The sequence below is a fragment of the Nerophis ophidion genome, linkage group LG14 (assembly GCF_033978795.1).
Source record: "Nerophis ophidion isolate RoL-2023_Sa linkage group LG14, RoL_Noph_v1.0, whole genome shotgun sequence".
Taxonomy (NCBI): Eukaryota; Metazoa; Chordata; class Actinopteri; order Syngnathiformes; family Syngnathidae; genus Nerophis; species Nerophis ophidion.
In genome coordinates this window covers 48,971,615-48,989,808 of record NC_084624.1, presented here as the reverse complement: position 1 = coordinate 48,989,808, position 18,194 = coordinate 48,971,615, and the positions used below count along the sequence as shown (strand labels likewise).

Here is an 18,194-nt window from a genome sequence, read left to right as displayed (position 1 = left end):
ATTTATTTAAACAAGTGAAGACCAAGTCTTTCAAATATTGTCTTGGATTTTCAAATTCTATGAGTTTTGTCTCTCTTAGAATTAAAAATGTCGAGCAAAGCGAGACCAGCTTGCTAGTAAATAAATACAATTAAAAAAATAGAGGCAGCTCACTGGTAAGTGCTGCTATTTGAGGTATTTTTAGAACAGGCCAGCGAGCGACTTATCTGGTCCTTACGGGCGACCTGGTGCCCGCGGGCACCACGTTGGTGACCCCTGCTCTAATCCAATGCGGCCCCCAAGTTTGGGGACCCCTGCTTTAGAGGTTTTAATGGCCAGGGGCCGTCTCATTTTTGCCCTTTCTTGTTTCAATTCAGTGCAGCAACAAAATATTCGACTCAAACTTAGTGGACATTTTGTCTTGGTTATTTTGAAGGGAAATGCGATCTAAATACTTCATGATCATTTCCGGAGAGACATCCAGAGTTGTGTCTCGTGTCAGGAGTTCCTGTGCGCACCTTGATGGCGCTCCATGCAGCCTCGGAGAGGAAGTACCTTGATGGCGCTCCATGCAGCCTCGGAGAGGAAGTACCTTGATGGCGCTCCATGCAGCCTCGGAGAGGAAGTCCAGAGGACTGACGCAAGAGTGGTCCACCTTGAAGCGCAACAGGAAATCGAGCTCGTGCGCGTCTATCTTCTTACTCATCAGGAGCAACTGAAAGACGGGAGATGATTGTCATCAAGGATGCAGGAAGACAGACGAACACGCTCACCTGGAAGACCAGGTGTGCACTGAAGGTCAGCTTGTCCCTCTCAAAGAGTCCCCTGCTGATGTAGTTGAAAGTGGAGAAGGTGACGCAGTCTACCAGCGTCTCCACCCTGCCGCCCACGTCCTGGCAGACCTCGGCCGTGGTCACCGCTTTGTGGAAAACTACCTTGAAGGCCTGAGGAGGAGACTTTGGACTTAGTCTTTGGCAAAGTGTGCCATCTTGTGCGGGGCCACCTTGAGGCTGAACTGGTACATGGGTGGATGTGCGGGGCCACATAACAGATACATGTAGACTGCAATATGAGGGCAGCGAACAACACCAAAACTTTAAATGTTCCATTGAGAATACAGAACATTACACACGGCACTCCAAAATCTGTCAAAATGTTTTAGTAGGACTTTGGTAAGCTATGAAGCCACACCGCTTGATGGATTAAACATAGTATTATTATGGTGTGTGTATAAGGTAAGACATATTATATGGTGTTTTGGTGTACAATATAATGCAAAAGCAACTTTTCTTACCATTTATTACCTGCTGATGTGAATTTTGGATCTGCATAGGTACTGCAAATTAGTGCAAGTCCGCCATTGTAGTCCGTGTCGACATCATAGTTACATTTCTTCTTTTTCTTGATCTTCTTATGTGACATTCATCTTCTACTGTTGCCATTTGTAATATAAAGTAGTGTAAAGTTCTTACTTATATCTGTCTGTAAAGTCACCACGAAAGCACTAAAACATACCGGTGTAGTGACTTTACATTATTCACCCAAAGAACTGTAGTTATTTGAGAGTTTATCACGGGACACCAGTTACCTCCATCTTTTGACACTTCTTCCACTCCCGTCCTTGCACGCTACACCGCTACAACAAAGATGATGCTGTCCAAGTGGAGGCACGTAAATAGGAGCGCCCACAAAACAGTGCATCCTGAAGAGACTGTCAGAAAGTGAGTTGAAGATGATGTGTAAAACATCATCGATGCAACATATTGAGCAAAGAAGCACCATGACATGTTATGTAGACCACAAGGAAGGCTTTTACAATTAGAAAAAAATCCTAATAAGACTCTTTTAATGCGCCTTATAATCCGGTGCACCTTTTGTATGAAAAAAGACCAGAATAGTCCCTCTCATCGGCAGTGCGCCTTATGGTCCAGAAAATACTTAACACCAGACAGACCGTTTTCAAGTTCTAATAGCATAGCTGGACAATAAATTTGCTTGAATAAAAAGTGTTTCAAGCAATAGCCTTCTTTTAAACAGCTCAACACAAAAAAAGACCCAACTAGGTTTTTGAAGACAACAAGAACCTAACCTGCAGTGTGTTGGTGTCTTGCTAGATTTTGTAGTAATACACATTCTGTATTCCTGCTAGAGGAGAACCTGCATTAAGAGGAGGAGCTACACTTCCATGTTTGGTTACAGGTTTCACGCATTAATAGCACTCTTTAAATGATTAGTTTTATTCTATTTTATGGATTTGTTTTATTCTATTTTATTGATGTCTTTTAGTGTATTGTTCCATTTTATTGATTTGTTTTTATTTTTATTATTTTATTCTATTTTATTGATGTGTTATTTTATTATTTTATTCTATCTTATTAATATATTTAATTCTTTGACTATTACCGTATTTTTCAGACTATAAATCGCAGTTTTTTTCATAGTTTGGCCGGGGGTGCGACTTATACTCTGGAGCGACTTATGTGTGAAATTATTAACACATTACTGTCAAATATGAAATAATATTTTTTATCTCATTCGTGGAAGAGACTAGACGTCTAAGATTTCATGGGATTTATGGATTAGGAGTGAGAGATAGTTTGGTAAAGGTATAGCATGTTCTATATGTTATAGTTATTTGAATGACTCTTACCATAATAGGTTAGGTTAACATAGCAGTTGCTTATTTATGCCTCATATAACGTACACTTATTCAGCCTGTTCTTCACTATTCTTTATTTATTTTAAATTGCCTTTCAAATGTCTATTCTTGCTGTTGGCTTTTATCAAATACATTTCCCCCAAAAATGAGACTTATACTCCAGTGCGACTTATATATGTTTTTTCCTTCTTTGTTATGCATTTTCGGCAGGTGCGACTTATACTCCGGTGCGACTTATACTCCGAAAATTACGGTATTTGTTTGTTTATTGTTTACATGTTTCATTTGAGATGCTTGTAACTTGGTGACTTTTCCCTGAGCATCAGAGTGTTGTTGTTAGGAGTGTGATGTCAAGGAGAAGGAGAAGAGGAGAATATTGAGAAGCTGAAGACCTCCAGTCCAGGTGTCTTCTCTAAGAAAGTGGTGCTGACAGTCTGAGAATCAACAAGCACTTTTTGGAGTTTCTCCCGTCTGAAGCCTGAACCAATGAACACAGCGTTTGTAATTGTAAGAATCTTCCTTTCTTATGAAGAATCCATTAAATTTCTATCAAAAGCATGCAGAGAGGTAATTAGTTTGCTAATGAATGTGCATTCTTCCCGCCAGATTAGATGTGACGGCAGCCTTGCTCCATCAAGGCCTTTGAAAAGTGAATTAATTGAAGTCCAAATCAATTTAAGGCACCGTGCTGGACAGAGAATTAATGGATGCATGAAAGGGATGCCTGGCCTGAATAAAACTCACCAGGTGATAACGAGGCTCGCCCACCCGGAGAGCAAAATGACAGTAGAGCAGAGGCCGGTGGATGAAGATGGACTCCTCTAATCCCTGCAGAGATGCAGCACCAACACTTTCAGGCGCCGCTACAACAACATGTTGGTCTCAGCGGCTTTAGTTGACCTCAAAATAACTCTTGCTGGTGTCCAGGAGGAATGGTTGAAGAGTTCCACGTCCTTCTCTTCCATCACCTTGTCCGAGTACATCCTGCAGCTTTCATGGAGAGACACAGGTGAAAAGATGCTGGAGAAGATGCTGGCGAGTGCATCAGTGTAGGGGAATGCACCGCGAAGACTGAGGAATGTCTCTGGAAAGACGAGGGAGAGGAGTGGTAGTGACAAGCTGCAACTCTTTTTCACTGTGGGCCACACCACAAAAAGGCTGTTGCATCAAACAATAATAAACTACAAACTAGGTGTGCATGCATTTCGTTTTCCCTCTCCCCCATCAAAATAAAATACATGCATCAGTTAACTTGAGTACCCTAAAGCTGCCACAAATGATTGGAGGATGCGGGAAGAAGTGTGGACACTCTTGTGATCTGGATCACATCAAACTGTCTGCCCTGCAGGATGAATTTGAGCACCAGTCATTGACAATTTAGAGTGAAAAGCACACATTTATTTTCACTCGCATACAAAACATTCTAACTTGGATTGTTTCCCCGGCTTGGAGACTCTCCTGAAGGACAGTGCGGTGAAGACACAACAAACTCCCTTCCTGTCTCTCATGGACACACACCTGTGACTTATTGACTGCATGACATCAAGGCCTCGGAACAGAGATACACTGCGGGCTTACACACACACTTGCACCCACAAAAAAATATACCCCACACACACATACCCCACCCCCCATCCGACGCCCTTGACGCAAATCCCATAGGGGTGATGGAAGGATGGGCAGCGCCTGAGAGCTGCGGCACCGCCTCCATGGCCCCCCCACTCCCGCCCCTCTGTTGCTCAATGTCTCGATATCCATCCATCTTCTTCCGCTTAGCCAAGGCTGTGTCGCGGGGGCAGCAGCCTAAGCAGGAAAGCCCAGACTCTCCTCTCCCCAGCCACTTGGTCCAACTGACATACAACATGATACATCACACATGCATGCATACAACATGATACATCACACATGCATGCATACAACATGATACATCACACATGCATGCATACAACATGATACATCACACATGCATGCATACAACATGACACATCTCACATGCATGCATACAACATGATACATCACACATGCATGCATACAACATGATACATCACACATGCATGCATACAACATGATACATCACACATGCACGCATACAACATGATACATCACACATGCACGCATACAACATGATACATCACACATGCATGCATACAACATGATACATCACACATGCACGCATACAACATGATACATCACACATGCACGCATACAACATGATACATCACACATGCATGCATACAACATGATACATCACACATGCATGCATACAACATGATACATCACACATGCATGCATACAACATGACACATCTCACATGCATGCATACAACATGATACATCACACATGCATGCATACAACATGATACATCACACATGCATGCATACAACATGATACATCACACATGCACGCATACAACATGATACATCACACATGCATGCATACAACATGATACATCACACATGCACGCATACAACATGATACATCACACATGCACGCATACAACATGATACATCACACATGCATGCATACAACATGATACATCACACATGCATGCATACAACATGATACATCACACATGCATGCATACAACATGACACATCTCACATGCATGCATACAACATGATACATCACACATGCATGCATACAACATGATACATCACACATGCATGCATACAACATGATACATCACACATACATGCATACAACATGACACATCACACATGCATGCATACAACATGATACATCACACATGCATGCATACAACATGATACATCACACATGCATGCATACAACATGATACATCACACATGCATGCATACAACATGATACATCACACATGCGTGCATACAACATGATACATCACACATGCATGCATACAACATGATACATCACACATGCATGCATACAACATGATACATCACACATGCATGCATACAACATGATACATCACACATGCATGCATACAACATGATACATCACACATGCACGCATACAACATGATACATCACACATGCATGCATACAACATGACACATCTCACATGCATGCATACAACATGATACATCACACATGCATGCATACAACATGATACATCACACATACATGCATACAACATGACACATCTCACATGCATGCATACAACATGATACATCACACATGCATGCATACAACATGATACATCACACATGCGTGCATACAACATGATACATCACACATGCGTGCATACAACATGATACATCACACATGCGTGCATACAACATGATACATCACACCTGCGTGCATACAACATGATACATCACACATGCATGGATACAACATGATACATCACACATGCGTGCATACAACATGATACATCACACATGCGTGCATACAACATGATACATCACACATGCGCGCATACAACATGATACATCACACATGCACGCATACAACATGATACATCACACATGCATGCATACAACATGATACATCACACATGCACGCATACAACATGATACATCACACATGCACGCATACAACATGATACATCACACATGCACGTATACAACATGATACATCACACATGCACGCATACAACATGATACATCACACATGCACGCATACAACATGATACATCACACATGCACGCATACAACATGATACATCACACATGCACGCATACAACATGATACATCACACATGCGTGCATACAACATGATACATCACACATGCACGCATACAACATGATACATCACACATGCATGTATACAACATGATACATCACACATGCGTGCATACAACATGATACATCACACATGCGTGCATACAACATGATACATCACACATGCATGCATACAACATGATACATCACACATGCGTGCATACAACATGATACATCACACATGCGTGCATACAACATGATACATCACACTTGCATGCATACAACATGATACATCACACATGCATGCATACAACATGATACATCACACATGCATGCATACAACATGATACATCACACATGCATGCATACAACATGATACATCACACATGCATGCATACAACATGATACATCACACATGCATGCATACAACATGATACATCACACATGCATGCATACAACATGATACATCACACATGCATGCATACAACATGATACATCACACATGCATGCATACAACATGACACATCACACATGCATGCATACAACATGATACATCACACATGCATGCATACAACATGATACATCACACATGCATGCATACAACATGATACATCACACATGCATGCATACAACATGATACATCACACATGCATGCATACAACATGACACATCACACATGCATGCATACAACATGATACATCACACATGCATGCATACAACATGATACATCACACATGCATGCATACAACATGATACATCACACATGCATGGATACAACATGACACATCACACATGCATGCATACAACATGATACATCACACATGCATGCATACAACATGAGTTATATTTCATATGGTGAGATGAGTAAGATGATGTAGAAAATGGATGGATGGATGAGATAAATTGAGAATGTTTATTATGGTTCTTCTTGTTTGAAGAGTTCATTGAAGGGGATCATATTAGTACATTGTTTGATTTATTCACTTAATCCATTCCAGTGGTTCTGAAATTGGGGGTACGCGTACCCCTGGGGGTACTTGAAGGTATGTCAAGGGGTACGTGAGATTTTTTTTAAAATAGCAACAATTCATAAATCCTTTATAAATATATTTATTGAATAATACTTCAACAAAATATGAATATAAGTTCATAAAGTGTGAAAAGAAATGCAACAATGCAATATTCAGTGTTGACAGCTAGATTTTTTGTGGACATGTTCCATAAATATTGATGTTAAGGATTTCTTTTTTTGTGAAGAAATGTTTAGAAGTAAGTTGATGAATCCAGATGGATCTCTATTACAATCCCCAAAGAGGACACTTTAACTTGATGATTACTTCTATGTGGAGGTATCTGCATTTATACTTGAATCAACAAGCTTTTAGTTATTTTTTTTTTTTTTCCAAATAGTTGAAGAAAGACCACTACAAATGAGCAATATTTTGCACTGTTATACAATTTAATAAATCAGAAACTGATGACATAGTGCTGTATTTTACTTCTTGATCTCTTTTTTCAACCAAAAGTGCTTTGCTGTGATTAGGGGGTACTTGAATTAAAAACATGTTCACAGGGGGTACATCACTGAAAAAAGGTTGACAACCACTGAACATTCCATCATTGAATTCCACATCCTGATATACTGAAGGTCTTAAGTGTTGTACCTGCGTATAAATGTTTTGAATTACAAGATTATATTTCTCCTCTTTGTTTGAGAAGAATTGTTGTATGAGGTAGACAGGAAGTTGAATGAAAAACAAAAGCGCTGTCCAGGTAAAAGTACACAATACTACTAATAAGTGACAGGTGAGCATGACCCAGAGAAAGTATACACTGCCATGTAAGCTGCACACCGTCTTCTTCATTCTGTCATACTGTCTCTGGATGAAACATCATCAAATGGTTGCTAAACTCGTGTGTATTTGTGATAGGAAGTAGTACCGACCTTTTCTATGGCCATTCTGTCACGGCCTTGTCTACTATGTCCTTCACCTCGTCCTCCACGCCGTCAAGCTGTAATTCCAGCAGGTTCCCCGAGGTGGTGCACTCTCCCATCACCAGCGTTACCATGGGAACGGTCATCCAAGACAACCGCGATCAACTTTCAGGTCGGGTTAATTGCCTTGTGCTCGTCAACACATGGTCATTAGTGGAATTGACGGGCTGGGACGAGACATTGTGGAGACACCTTGGTGGCGTCCATTAGATGTCCCTGACAGCAGAGTTCTGCAGCTCATTGTCCGCTCGCAGGGAGGTCGACACATTCTTCAGCGTTGACTCCAGGCCTGTGTAGACCTCCCACACCTGCACCTCCTTTTGCAGCATCTTCATCTCCTTGACAACAGACAAGAATACATGAGAGTTCATCAGGTGTGCGTTGAAAGGTCCGATCAGACCTTTGCCAGGCGTCTGATCAGACCTTTGCCAGACGTCTGAGCTCCACCTCCATCTGCTCAACATTGATCTCCTCGGTCCAAGCCCCTTTGCTGCTCTGTACGGACATTTTGCGTTGAAGCCACAACTCTGTCTTGTGCTACGGACGTCAGGTGTCATCATACCTTGACAAAAACGAGCATATCCCACACGGCTTTGACGAGTATGATGTCAGAGCGACACTGGCCCAGTTGCTTGTAGTCTGGGAAGCTGACCTCAAACAGCTCGGCCGTAACCTGCAGCGCCTTCATTTCTGCTTCCATCGCTGCCAGCAGTCCGTAAGACTGGAGACAAGTACATACATTTGGAATTATGGTGTGAAGTGAATTATATTTATATAGCGCTTTTTCTCTAGTGACTCAAAGCGCTTTACAAAGTCAAAGCCAATATCTAAGTTCCATTTAAAGCAGTGTGGGTGGCACTGGGAGCAGGTGGGTAAGTGTTTTGCCCAAGGACACAACGGCAGTGACTAGGATGGCGGAAGCGGGGATTGAACCTGGAACCCTCAAGTTGCTGGCTCGGCCACTCTACCAACCAAGCTATACCACACCTAAATCACTAATCCTGGTCTCCATGGCGACAAATAAAGTACGTTTCTTCCAACTGGCATTATCACTGGAGGACAAAGAATAGCTAAACATGCGGAAAAGCAAGATAGCGCTCCTGAATGTAAACAAATGCCATGGGTGGATCTGCACCGGACATCCACTGTAATGATACCAGGTAATGATAAATGGTACAAGAGCGTATCGAGTCGACAGTATGATTACATCAATCTTTTTTCCTTTTTAAAAAAAATCATATTATGTTTATAAAGTAAGTAACTATGTCCCTGGACAAATGAGGACTTTGAATATGACCAATGTATGATCCTGTAACTACTTGGTATCGCGTCGATACCTAAATGTGTGGTATCATCCAAAACTAATGAAAAGTATCAAAGAAGAGAAGAATAAGTGATTAATACATTTTAACAGAAGTGTAGATAGAACATGTTAAAAGAGAAAACAGGGCGACACCTACCCTTTACATCATATTTTTTTATTTTTTTCAGTAGAGCCATAATAAATTCATAAAAGAAGCAAAACTGCATGAATGTTTTTTGCGAGCATCCTGTGCTCCAATCACACAAAAAAAGTTGGAGAAATTATTGGAAACTCAAGACAGCCATGACATCATGCTTTTTACAAGTGTATGTACACTTTTGATCACCACTGTATATATTATATATATATATATTTATATGTTATATATTTGACTTACCAGTCAACTACATTATGACAATTTGTACAAAATGATATCATTTTTTTTTCATTACATGGTCACTACTGCCTACTTTCTCTTGTTATATTTTTATTCCCATTGTTGCTTTTTATTTTTTATTGTTATTGTAATATTTCTCTATTTTGTTTCCATTTAAACCCCCATTATTTACTTTTTTTAAATTGATCTCAACTCTGTACACTGCTGCTGGAATTTGAATTTTCCTGAAGGAATCAATAAAGTACTATCTATCCATCTATCTATCTATCTATCTATCTATCTATCTATCTATCTATCTATCTATCTAATCCAATTGCAAGTTGGGTTTGGAGAGGTACTGATTGAACTGTCCTGTATGTTTGTTATTGCAGCGGTGTAGAAATGCACTGCAGACTACTTCCTCATCCTAATGATTACAAATTAGCGTAGCACTGCACAACATCAAAGCACAGCAGTTGCTAACCCCTTTGAACATGTCAGCTAGCATTCCTGCCCAAGTACTGAACCCAGCAGGGCAAATGCTGCATTTGTACTTTTAATGTTGTGGCCTGTTACTCTTCTTAATTCAGTCTATTTTACAGCTCACCTTATCAATTTCTTTATAAGGCTCCTCCACGCTCATCCTGAAAATGACTCCAGTTTGAAACTTCTCTCTGAACTCAAACTGTTTCACCTGCAATTCCAAAAAGAACATTAACACAGCTCCAAAGTGCCTGCTGCAGTAATGTCTGATGTGTTCAGGAAAAAGGAGAAGGTTGCAAGTCAAGGGGCTCACACACACTCACCTCAAAACGGACACATTTCCTGCGAATGACCGACACTTCCTTCGACTGCAGCGGCGCCACTTCATGTTTGACCCTGGAAGACATTTTCTTCAAACTCTTCCACTTCTCCGGCAGCTCCTGTATTTCATTTTGAAGACACACAGTACACATGGTGTGACACACACACACACACACACACACACACACACACACACACACACACACACACACACACACACACACACACACACACACACACACACACACACACACACACACACACACACACACACACACACACACACACACACACACACAGAGAGACTAGTGTACGTGAGCATGAGTGCACACACTTCCAGCTGTGCGGAGACGCTCTCAGGCAGTTGTTGTCCGTAGGTCTTGAGAAGCTGAGCTGTGGATTTGAGAGGCTTGAAGTCTTCGTTGCTGATCTGTCTGTCTCTCATGGCCTTGAGGTGTCTCATTATGTCCAGCAGGCTGCCATCTGACACCCTGTTGGACAGACCCTGAGTCGTGTGGTGGACGAAAGAGGAGAGTTCCGTCACGCTGCAGGACACAGAAGGACAACAAATAGTCTTGCACGTGTCCCACACAGGTGGACCTGACAGGTAGTCCTGCTTGGATGTTCGCCATGAGCAGAAACACAATTAAAAGTAGGACACGTTAAGGTCAAGATCTACTAGGAAGCAAATAAGTGCTAAATAGCCTGAGGTGTACTATTAACAAGCTTTCTACTAAGAGTTAGGGTTAGGGTGTGTGATTCAAATTTTATGAAAAAGGCTGAAAATAAGCCAGGGGTTCAGGGTCTGGGGGGTGCAGGTCCAGGTCCAGGTCCAGGTCTAGGGCTTTAGTGGATTCTTCTGTGGATTTCATCGCCAATTTCTGTCTATTCGACTCCCTGTCCACTTCTAAGTGCTTCAAATGCAAAATTAATAAAGAGTACCGTATTTTTCGGACTATAAGTCGCAGTTTTTTTCATAGTTTGGCCGGGGGTGCGACTTATACTCAGGTGCGACTTATGTGTGAAATGATTAACACGTTATCGTAAAATATCAAATAATATTATTTATCTCATTCACGTAAGAGACTAGACGTATAAGATTTCATGGGATTTATGGATTAGGAGTGAGAGATAGTTTGGTAAAGGTATAGCATGTTCTATATGTTATAGTTATTTGAATGGCTCTTACCATAATATGTTAGCTTAACATAGCAGTTGCTTATATATGCCTCATATAACCTACACTTATTCAGCCTGTTCTTCACTATTCTTTATTTATTTTAAATTGCCTTCCAAATTTCTATTCTTAGTGTTGGATTTAATCAAATACATTTCCCCCAAAAATGCGACTTATATTCCAGTGCGACTTATATATGTTTTTTCCTCCTTCATTGTGCATTTTCGGCAGGTGCGACTTATACTCCGAAAAATGCGGTACAAACAATGTTTATTCTATGATAAACTTCCTTTTTCTAAATAGCCATTTGTGATTTGTAGCATGAAATAAATATATTGTTCATGTTTCAAAATGATTTAACAATTCAATGTCAAAATAAAAAAAGGAGAAATAATGAACAAAATGTCTTGTTGTAAAACACCAACTAAAATTTGATGACCCGCCCTATCTTGCCTCTGATTGGCCTGTCCCTAATGTTTTGCCCTAATCTTAACCAATGGTGACGCATCATAGTGACCAACCAATCATGGATGTTCTTATACGTAAACCAACCAATCATTATTAAATATAGTTTGTCTCCTGCCCGTGGAGTTGCTTCGCTATTTAGCTTCCATTTTTTAACTCCATCATTTTTAAAAGGAAAACTTAGTTTTTACCACTGGATGATCAAAAATGCTACTCATTAGGGGAAGACCGTAGTTGTTGGCAGGTAATGAAAAGGGCCGGATCAAGACTTTAACACACATTGGAGGTCGGAAAAAACAAAGAAAAACTGATAAAAAAAAAATGTTTACAGAGATAAAAAAAAGACAGATTTCCGACTATAGACGTAAGAATCACATTACAAGTAGAATTACAATTTAGAATGCATAAAAATGAGAAAAAAACATGTGTTGTTGTCTTACATAGAGATTGTGAATGATAGGCACAATTCCAAAGAAAGTGCACTTCCCCTTTAACCCTTCTATTATGTTGAGGGTCAATTTGACCCATTTCAGTTTTTGTGTTGATCAAAGTACTGGTTATCCTTTCTTGTTCTTGCTGAAATTTGGTGACTTTCCCTCATCTAGGGTCATGAACTGGTGTGTAAAATCTGGACACTTTGTTGTGTAGTGGAATGTTTGTGCAGAGTTTGTATAAAAAGATGATGTTGCGGGTCATTTTGACCCAGGCGCTTTAATAAATAGCTCTTCAGATCCAAAAATAAACATGTCTCCTTGATGTACTTTTTACTTTGATGTACAATTGTTTGTATTTTGATTGTCTCTGAGACCCAGAGCCAGGTGTGTGAAGAGAGGGAACTTTCTCACACTTGTCCTTGTCTCCTCAGATATAGCAGTTAGCAGTTAGCATTCCATGACCCACAATGCACTTTTGCCAAGACCCTCCCCCGCCAAATTCTTATTGGTTGACGTGTTTGTGACGATTGCTGATATTTTCTTCGTCTCTTCCGCGAATGAGATAAATAATATTATTTCATATTTTACAGTAATGTGTTAATCATTTCACACATAAGTCGCACCCCCGGCCAAACTATGAAAAAAACTGCGACTTGTAGTCCGAAAAATACGGTATTTGTCATTTTCGTGGTTATTAAAGTACAGGACGAAGTGTGTTCCTTGACACGAAGGTGTAGTTTTGTCTCAAAATACAGGATTAATTGATACTTGTATTATTAGATTGCACAGTACAGTACATATTATTATTAGATTGCACAGTACAGTACATATTCCCTACAATTGACCACTAAATGCTAACACCCCAATAAGTTTTTCAACTTGTTTAATCAATTCATGGACACTTCCAGGTTTCAAAGGACTTTATCTTGTAATCCTGGAGGACTGTTAGTATGTTGAAAGACATGCTGGTGTTGATGTTCCTCATGGTGCTGCACACTTTGCTATTCAGTCAGGGATAGACGTGTGTCGGACCTTTTAGTGGGTCGCACATCGCTAGAGGAAGTGTGTCAAAAAGCAGACTTGCACGCCTGCGCCTGACCTCTGCTTGACGTGGTCCAGCAGGTGCTCCTTCAGCATCCAGCTCCGTCTCTTGATGACGTTCATCAGCGTGTGCTTGAAGGGTCTGAGGTCCAGCAGCAACCAGCCACAAAACACCTTCCTCTCCTCCATCTGGCTCACTCGCTCATGCAGAGACTCAAAGACGTGGATCTGCCGGGGAGAAGCAGTTTTTTCACGGACATAACAGACCCGAGTCGGCAAAATAGAAGCTGAGATCACCTGCTCTTTGAAGTTTTCCAGAGTGGGAGGGTTCTTCTTCAGGTGGTGCAGCTCAGCCTCCTCTGTGCTCAGCATGCGGCCGCACAGCACAAACTGCCGCAGGAAGTCTGACCTGTTGAAGGGAAGAAGGTCTCTAACACCACTCAAGGAGAGTTTTACACCTGCGCCACATTCTCACCTGTCATCAGTCCACAGGTATTGGTAGCTGGTCAACGCTTCTTCGTATTCTCTGACCTGCACAAGCATGCAGCTGTTAGTGTGTCAGGTGTGCAGACCGCCAGGTACTCACCTTGTTGGTGGCTGTTAGTGTGTCAGGTGTGCAGACCGCCAGGTACTCACCTTGTTGGTGGCTGTTAGTGTGTCAGGTGTGCAGACCGCCAGGTACTCACCTTGTTGGTGGCTGTTAGTGTGTCAGGTGTGCAGACCGCCAGGTACTCACCTTGTTGGTGGCTGCACGTGCTCGGGAGCGTAAAGTCCAGCACATTTCTGACAATTCCTTCATTTGGTTGACGTCGCTCTGCAAGAATAGATGCATTGTGTCTTTCAACATTCTTTGTGTATATATATATATATATATATATATATATATATATATATATATATATATATATATATATATATATATATATATATATAAATGGGTTGTACTTGTATAGCGCTTTTCTACCTTCAAGGTACTTGATGGCGGGAGCTTCAATGCAAGGCACTAACCAGCACCCATCAGGAGCAAGGGTGAAGTGTCTTGCTCAAGGACACAACGGACGTGACGAGGTTGGTAAAAGGTGGGGATTGAACCAGGAACCCTCAGGTTGCTGGCACGGCCACTCTCCCAACCGCGCCACGCCGTCCCCATGTAGCCCTAAATCACCAGTGTCTCAAAAGGCTGCACAAGTCACAACGACATCCTGGCCTCAGATCCCACATCAGGGCAAGGAAAAACTCAACCCGATGGGATGACAATGTGAAACCTTGGAGGGGACTGCAGATATGTATGTATGTGCTGTACTACTGCTGTACTATTGTATGTATGTGCTGTACTATTGTATGCATGTGCTGTACTATTGTATGCATGTGCTGTACTATTCGTTGTTCTCTCCAATTTCGTTGTTCTTTGAACCTGTTCATTGCAATAATGACAATAAAACTCTATTCTATAAAAACTCTATTCTATTGTATGCATGTGCTGTACTATTGTATGCATGTGCTGTACTATTGTATGCATGTGCTGTACTATTGTATGTATGTGCTGTACTATTGTATGCATGTGCTGTACTATTGTATGCATGTGCTGTACTATTGTATGTATGTGCTGTACTATTGTATGTATGTGCTGTACTATTGTATGTATGTGCTGTACTATTGTATGCATGTGCTGTACTATTGTATGTATGTGCTGTACTATTGTATGTATGTGCTGTACTATTGTATGCATGTGCTGTACTATTGTATGCATGTGCTGTACTATTGTATGTATGTGCTGTACTATTGTATGCATGTGCTGTACTATTGTATGCATGTGCTGTACTATTGTATGCATGTGCTGTACTATTGTATGCACGTGCTGTACTATTGTATGCATGTGCTGTACTATTGTATGCATGTGCTGTACTATTGTATGTATGTGCTGTACTACTGCTGTACTATTGTATGCATGCGCTGTACTATTGTATGCATGCGCTGTACTATTGTATGTATGTGCTGTACTACTGCTGTACTATTGTATGCATGTGCTGTACTATTGTATAACTGTGCTGTACTATTGTATGCATGCGCTGTACTATTGTATGCATGTGCTGTACTATTGTATGTATGTGCTGTACTATTGTATGCATGTGCTGTACTATTGTATGCATGTGCTGTACTATTGTATGCATGTGCTGTACTATTGTATGCATGTGCTGTACTATTGTATGCATGCGCTGTACTATTGTATGTATGTGCTGTACTATTGTATGCATGTGCTGTACTACTGCTGTACTATTGTATGCATGTGCTGTACTATTGTATGTATGTGCTGTACTACTGCTGTACTATTGTATGCATGTGCTGTACTATTGTATGCATGCGCTGTACTATTGTATGCATGTGCTGTACTATTGTATGTATGTGCTGTACTATTGTATGCATGCGCTGTACTATTGTATGCATGTGCTGTACTATTGTATGCATGTGCTGTACTATTGTATGCATGTGCTGTACTATTGTATGCATGTGCTGTACTATTGTATGCACGTGCTGTACTATTGTATGCATGTGCTGTACTATTGTATGCATGTGCTGTACTATTGTATGTATGTGCTGTACTACTGCTGTACTATTGTATGCATGCGCTGTACTATTGTATGCATGCGCTGTACTATTGTATGCATGTGCTGTACTATTGTATGTATGTGCTGTACTACTGCTGTACTATTGTATGCATGTGCTGTACTATTGTATAACTGTGCTGTACTATTGTATGCATGCGCTGTACTATTGTATGCATGTGCTGTACTATTGTATGTATGTGCTGTACTATTGTATGCATGTGCTGTACTATTGTATGCATGTGCTGTACTATTGTATGCATGTGCTGTACTATTGTATGCATGTGCTGTACTATTGTATGCATGCGCTGTACCATTGTATGTATGTGCTGTACTATTGTATGCATGTGCTGTACTACTGCTGTACTATTGTATGCATGTGCTGTACTATTGTATGTATGTGCTGTACTACTGCTGTACTATTGTATGCATGTGCTGTACTATTGTATGCATGCGCTGTACTACTGTATGCATGTGCTGTACTATTGTATGCGTGTTCTGTACTATTGTATGCATGCGCTGTAGTATTGTATGCGTGTTCTGTACTATTGTATGTGTGTGCTGTACTATTGTATGCACGTGCTGTACTATTGTATGCACGTGCTGTACTATTGTATGTATGTGCTGTACTATTGTATGTATGTGCTGTACTATTGTATGCATGTGCTGTACTATTGTATGCATGTGCTGTACTATTGTATGCACGTGCTGTACTATTGTATGCATGTGCTGTACTATTGTATGCATGTGCTGTACTATTGTATGCATGTGCTGTACTATTGTATGCATGTGCTGTACTATTGTATGCATGTGCTGTACTATTGTATGCATGTGCTGTACTATTGTATGCACGTGCTGTACTATTGTATGCACGTGCTGTACTATTGTATGCACGTGCTGTACTATTGTATGCACGTGCTGTACTATTGTATGCACGTGCTGTACTATTGTATGCATGTGCTGTACTATTGTATGCATGTGCTGTACTATTGTATGCATGTGTTGTACTATTGTATGCATGTGCTGTACTATTGTATGCATGTGCTGTACTATTGTATGCATGTGCTGTACTATTGTATGCATGTGCTGTACTATTGTATGCATGTGCTGTACTATTGTATGCATGTGCTGTACTATTGTATGCATGTGCTGTACTATTGTATGCATGCGCTGTACTATTGTATGTATGTGCTGTACTATTGTATGCATGTGCTGTACTACTGCTGTACTATTGTATGCATGTGCTGTACTATTGTATGTATGTGCTGTACTACTGCTGTACTATTGTATGCATGTGCTGTACTATTGTATGCATGCGCTGTACTATTGTATGCATGTGCTGTACTATTGTATGTATGTGCTGTACTATTGTATGCATGCGCTGTACTATTGTATGCATGTGCTGTACTATTGTATGCATGTGCTGTACTATTGTATGCATGTGCTGTACTATTGTATGCATGTGCTGTACTATTGTATGCACGTGCTGTACTATTGTATGCATGTGCTGTACTATTGTATGCATGTGCTGTACTATTGTATGTATGTGCTGTACTACTGCTGTACTATTGTATGCATGCGCTGTACTATTGTATGCATGCGCTGTACTATTGTATGCATGTGCTGTACTATTGTATGTATGTGCTGTACTACTGCTGTACTATTGTATGCATGTGCTGTACTATTGTATAACTGTGCTGTACTATTGTATGCATGCGCTG

The 18,194-nt window shown here is 40.8% G+C and overlaps 1 pseudogene; it reads right to left on the bottom strand.

Moving 5' to 3' along the window:
* Positions 1-18,194, bottom strand: part of LOC133567904 (dynein axonemal heavy chain 11-like) — a 74,279-nt pseudogene that overhangs the window by 20,528 nt on the left and 35,557 nt on the right.